This window comes from Xiphias gladius, chromosome 11 (assembly GCF_016859285.1).
Source record: "Xiphias gladius isolate SHS-SW01 ecotype Sanya breed wild chromosome 11, ASM1685928v1, whole genome shotgun sequence".
Classification (NCBI taxonomy): Eukaryota; Metazoa; Chordata; class Actinopteri; order Istiophoriformes; family Xiphiidae; genus Xiphias; species Xiphias gladius.
The window spans coordinates 11,883,064-11,889,495 of record NC_053410.1 but is presented as its reverse complement, the minus strand read 5'-3'; positions in this window follow the sequence as shown (position 1 = coordinate 11,889,495).

Here is a 6,432-nt window from a genome sequence, read left to right as displayed (position 1 = left end):
ACAAATTGGACTTGAGAGGAACAAGTACATAAATAAGCCTTTAAAAAATACAATAAAGAGGAAACAGTGACTGAACCAGCTTTTATAGGCTCTTCTAAGAGTTTTCAAAATCCCTAAATCGAGCAGCTACATGTGCAGTTGTCAGTCAGACAACGGGGCTTTATACAAAGCATGAGAACACAGCGATTGCCAAGAATCATCATCAGCGCTACTCACCGTCCCACTGACAATCAGAGGAGCAGAAAATAAGAGGAAGGACAGGGGAGGCCCGCTCTCAGTTGACGCTGCAGTTGGCTGCTATGTTTCAAAATCATTCTGTATTGACTGATTCTCTGCTGATGGGCCTTTCAAAGCCCGTTCAGGTCTTGATTCCGACTCAAACTATACAGGAACTTTTTCTGAATTTAGACACAACAACTTTTCACAGTGGGCGTTTACAGAAAGTTGTGAATTTGTCTAATGACTAGCAAGTAATGCTCAGGTCACCGCAAGAAAAAGGCCACGCTCATGCCCTGAGAGCCGTGTGCTACAGGGACAAGGTTATGCAGCAAGTTATGTCTTCCTGCTTGAGGTCAGGTGACAGGACTCAACGCCACAGCAGGACACACTGTTGCTGCGGTTGCCCTGAGCAACACACATAGGCGCAGTCTCTACCTGTCATCCCTCTCAACCTGAAGCAACCTGTGCATTGTATTTTTTTGAAGATCCCAGTGTATCCACTAAATTAAAGCTGCTCTAATACATATTTTTAGATCAACAATGGATCAGATGACTAGTAGTGATGAACCCAAAGGGTATTACCACCAAAAATTTGCATTTTCCTTCAGCTGTATGGCGCAATGTTGCATCTTTCAGGCCATTGTTTTACACTGCCGGTCCAGCAGCAAACGACAAAGTCAGAGTCTAGCTGATGAACATGGTGCAGCATTTAGCAGCCAAAGAACAAGATATTTCCACTAGGAGCAGGTGAAGAGAAAAACAGACTTAAAAGAGAGCGAATGTTGGACTTAAATTCATCGGGTGGCCAGAAACAAGACTTTGATTTAATGATTATGTTGCTTCATGTCTGCTGAATGTGTAAACCGGTAACTGTTTGCTAACACATTCACAATGTCAAGTTTGTAAGGTGATTATATGTCAATGTTGTGTTTAAAACTTGTTGCATTGTGCCCCCGAAAGGCCAAACCAAATAGTCTAAGTTCAAACTAGGTTGAAAATAAGGCATAGATTAGTATAGTCACTGGAATAGGAGGACAAATTATATCCACATTACTGTGATCAATAGATGCCACAGTTCAGCAGCGGTGTGGTCTTTATCCAAATGACACTTTGACAGCCCGGATCTGACAGGAATCAGTCTTTCATCTGCTCACCCGCACATGTCAGCAACATGGCCTATTTGCAAAATCCCTCAACTAAAATAAACTACTCACCACAGATCAAACTGTCTCTTCAGGGAGAACGCAACGAAATTGGCCTTAAAGGTAAGAGCACTGAGATTAGCGAACATTGGCAGTGAACACTGTTGACAGATGGCACAGACACAGTTTCCATCAGTCAGCGTGATTTGACTTCTGACTCGTCACATCACACAGTAGGTTTTTCTCTGAGACAATTCCAGCTCAGCCAGGGACTCTGTCCAAGATTATAGAAGGTAGAGGAAGCAAAGTCACATAGCGTGTCCCAACTTAATGGCAAAGTCTGAGCTGGAGTTTGACCTCCGGCCTCATAACTTCCTAGAGCATGACATGGCCTGGGGCTGACCACCACCACTGAATATCACCACCTTGTCATATTGGTTGTTATGACTGCGAGTTAGGGAGTGTTGGCCCAACTGACCGAGCGTGGTGAGATGAGCAACCTCTGAAGCGAGGATAAACTCAGTGGTTAGTAGGGAGGGGATGAGATGACCACCGCTTTAAGCGCTGGCCATTTCACGGCTTGTTGAGATGTGTGGTGAGCCCTGATGGTGAAAGGGGTTGGCACTATGTATCACTAGCACTGTTAACGGTGTGTGTGTGATGAAAATACCGACCCTCATTACAACTGTCGCCGTCTTCTGCAGCAGCAGCATCCACATTCGTTTTGGGCCTGAAGCACGTTCCTCACGTCTTGTGAGGAAACTTGAAATGAAAATTTGGTTGGTGTAAGACACGTCCAACTGTGTAGTGTAGCTTCGCACCTCAAAAGTAGTTAGTAGTTAAAGAGATATAAAAACTTCCCTTGATGCTTTTGAATGCCACACTTTCAGCCTTTTTGCATTCCTTCAAATCCTTGCTTGCAGCAATGTAGACCAAAACAAAGCTGCTGTATACTTAAAGTGGCTATAATTGGTATTTTTGTAATAACGCTACATCCAATGGCAATGTGAAAACAGTGTGACGATGTGAAAAGGCTCTCTGGTAATCAGCTGAATCTGCACTCCCTTTGGTTTTATGGAGCTTTGTAGCCAGTTTCAGCTCATTGTTTAGCTGTCTGGCCGCAGCGTTACTGTTTTGGTTCACTCTCACCGCAGCAGTGAAAATGCTCCCAAAAACCCTCTGTACTCTACTTGCTCAGCACCAAACAAAAGACAGAAAGTTAACACAGTTAACAACTAGCTGGTGAACATAGTGGAGCATTTAGGAGCATAAGAGCTAGATAGTTCCTTCGGGAGTTTGTAGAGACCAAAAACACAGCTAAAAGAGGGGGAATATTGTATTGTACTCTATTGTACTCTAAATCAATAATAAGTTTTAAGTATATTCTCACTTAAGCAAGCAACACCACCTATTATAGATATCAATCCGAGGAGGATTTGCATTCTTATTTACATGCACACAGAAAAATACTCCAGAGCAATACAAATGATTGAAAACACACGGAGATGTGTGGAGGAATTCATGTTCAAACTGACAACTAATCTTTACAAGACATCTAACAATAAATGCACTTTATGCATGTCAATGCGTGTTTATCTTTCTATCCAATACCAGTGTAAGCACAGGAGGGAACGAGGTCAAGAACATGACCTGTATAATCTGTGGCAGTTTTATTATCCAAGTCCTTCTTTCTCATACCATCCACTTCCCAAGCAATCCATTAATAGACAAAACTCCATTTGCACTCCAACAACATAATCTCTACAGGCTAAGTATGGTATTATGGTGAAAGACTGCAGCACTGCTGAGAATAGATTAAATTTTGTTTGTGAACCCAGGAGTCGGTTCGTTGTTTCTCTTGGCTTCACAGCCTTAAGGGAGGGTAGGTTAATCTATAGCAGAAGACAGGTATTGTGATGCAGTCCTGTAACTGCAAAAATAAAGTTTGTATTTTCACATATTAAGGCACGGTCAGTAGGAACGTTCTTCTTTAGAGAAATGATTGATGGATAGCAAAGCATTGAGAGTGGCCACATTGGAAAACGAGTCACTGCAGAGTGGACAATGCGAGAGCAGAAGCTGTGTTTTCGCATGCTATCCCACTATTCATGTCGTAAAATCATTTTCAGAATATGATTTCAATAATACGTAACTACTGTTACTACTTGAGCAGAAAGACAGTGCAACACACAAAGCATTTTACCACCCCAAACTCTCAGATCAAGTGCGAGTTGACAAAATGAAGACCACCCTGTTTCCTGTATACGGTACAGACTGCACACTTGCATAATAAAAAATATTTTCATTACGCTGTGAACTATCTTAAGAGGGTCACTCTGACCTATTTTTTGAAGTTAGCTAGGCTAGAAGATGTTTAGAGCACAGACTCACTCCTCCCTCTCCCATATTTGACTGTGTACAGTAGTAGTGTGGGAGTTCGGCTGGGCTGGCCAGCACTGTCTCTCCAGGGTGCCAGCAAATTCTCCAGCAGGCCGAGGAGCCAGCTCGAAATAAATATATGTCTGTTTTTCAGCCAAGGAATTATGAGGACCTCTTGCTCTTTCAACAGGTAACTGCGGAAAACTCCAGAGTTGTACACAAACCCCCTAGCAACATAATCTGATTGATTACATCATTGTCCCAGCCGGAGATAGGCGTGATGTACATCTAACGAGGGCAATGACTTGTACAGATGGATGCTAGACAGACCATCGCTCAATTATGGACATCAGAATAATACCCAGATAAAAGAGAAAGGAAAAAGAAATGCCGACCAGGCTAAACATCAGGAACCTAGAAAAGCCTGAGACACAGGAGCTCCTCCTAGCTGCACAATGTGACAGCCTGCCACCAGAGTACCCTGATGATGTTGAGGCCCACTGGAGAGTTCACTGAAGATCACCTGAATACCAGCTGAGAATTCCTTGGTTTAAACACAAGAGAACCAGGAGTGGTTCAATGACAATGATGTGGAAATTGAACATCTTATTTCCAAAAAACGGCAGGCCTTTTGTGCCCGGCAGAAACTTGCCAAGCCGAGAGGGAAGCTCACTCCAGAGCCAAGGCCTTTGTCCAACGCTTGGTAAGGGGCTTAAAAACAAATGGTGGAAAGCGAAAGCCAATGAAATTCAAAATCTTGCTATAGCAGGTGAAGCAGGGGTTTCCTCAATGCCACTAAAGCCGTATATGGATGCAGGACAGACAAAAGATCTTGAAATGGATGATCAGATGGATTGCAGGTTCCTGATGCCATCACAACGATACAGAACGATAAAGCTGCCGTCCCTGATGGGATCCCAGCATATATCCTGAAGGCCAGTGTGGCTAACCTCCTTCAGCATATACATGTCATTATCATGAAGATATGGGACAAAGAGGCAATACCCACATATCTCAGAGAAGCACTTATTGTCACCCTTTTTAAAAAAGGGAAACAAGACAGAGTGTGGAAACTACAGGGGCATCTCACTCTTGTCCACAACAGGGAAGATTATTGCCCGCATTCTCTTCAAGCGACTTCCTCCCAATGTCTGAAGAAATCCTCCCTGAATCTTAGAGCGGTTACCGATCTGGCCGAGGCACAACTGACATGATCTTCACAGCCAGGCAGTTACAAGAAAAATGCACCGAAAACAAAAACAACCACTATACACGGCCTTCATCAACCTTACTTACATCATTTGAATCTGTGAACCGTAAAGCCCTCTGGACAATCCTGTAAAAAGCTTGGCTGTCCAGAAAAGCAGATTCTAAAGCTCCTTCAACAAGACATGTCAGCAACAGTCCATTGTAATGGCAGTGAGACCGAACCTTTCAAGGAAGAAACTGGAATAAAACAAGGATGCATCATTGCCCCCCCGACCTTTCATATATTCATTGTGGAGCTGCAATATGTAGATGATAATGGCATTGTTGCCCACACAGAAAAAGATCATGCTTTTGCCAGGGGGTACACACTCCTTGGTTTGTCCATGAACAAAAAAAAGACCAAGGTTCTCCCATCAGCCCCCACTGGACTCCCCTGCACCCTCGCCAACAATAACAATTGACAGTATAAGCCTCGAAAATGTGAACCAGTTCTCTTACGTGGGAAGTCACCTCTCCTCAAGGGCAGACATAGACAGTGAGGTACACCATTGAATCTGCAAACATTGACAGCATTGTCACTACCATCATTAAACACCAGCTGAGATTGATAGGCCATGAAATACGAATGCCTGAGACACGCCTCCAAAAACATTGGCCTCTACTCAGAACTGCTGGCCAACAAACAGCAGGAGGAGCCAAATACTAAGAAGATGATCTCCGACAGGCTGCCGGGAGTCAAGCAGCAGCAGCAAAGAAAGGAGAGAGTCCCCACATTCCACTTCCAGCACCTCACATCAGTGCCCACACACCAGGAAAGGTTGTGGTTCCAGAATTGGCCTCTTCAGCCATTTGAAGACCCACGATAAGGACTTCCCCCAAGAAGAACATCTTACTCGACTTCAACTGATTGCCACTGATGATCAGCAACTGAGGTTGTGGTCTAATTAGTTTTATTTGGATCTCTCGTATCCCTAGAGGCTGTTGTGGCCAGAATCCACTTTAATCAGCACCGGAGCAGTCCCTGGATGATTTGCAAGATAAACTCTAAATGGTGTGACCCTACATTTTTTTTTAATTGTTCCACATTTAGAAAGGAATATTAAACATTAAGTGCAGACAAATTCTTAAGTTTTGAAACCACATTTTAAGGCACTTTCAACCTGCAATAACTGATTTTTTTTGTCCACTTGGAAACAAGCTGTAAACATAACATTGACTATTATCACTCATCATCATGGGGCTCATTTAAGCTGATATGGTGAACTTGTTAGCAAACTGTTTATACACACATCCAGCAGTTACAGAGCAACATATCAGTCAGTCGTGTTTCTGACCACCTGGTGAATGTAAGTCCAATATTCACTCTGTTTTAGTCTGAGGGAAATATCTGTCTCTCTGGCTGCTAAATGCTCACTAACTGTGACTGTTTTCTGATTGGTGCTGATTAAGAAGTGTACAGTAGTGTACAGAGGGTTTTTAGAGA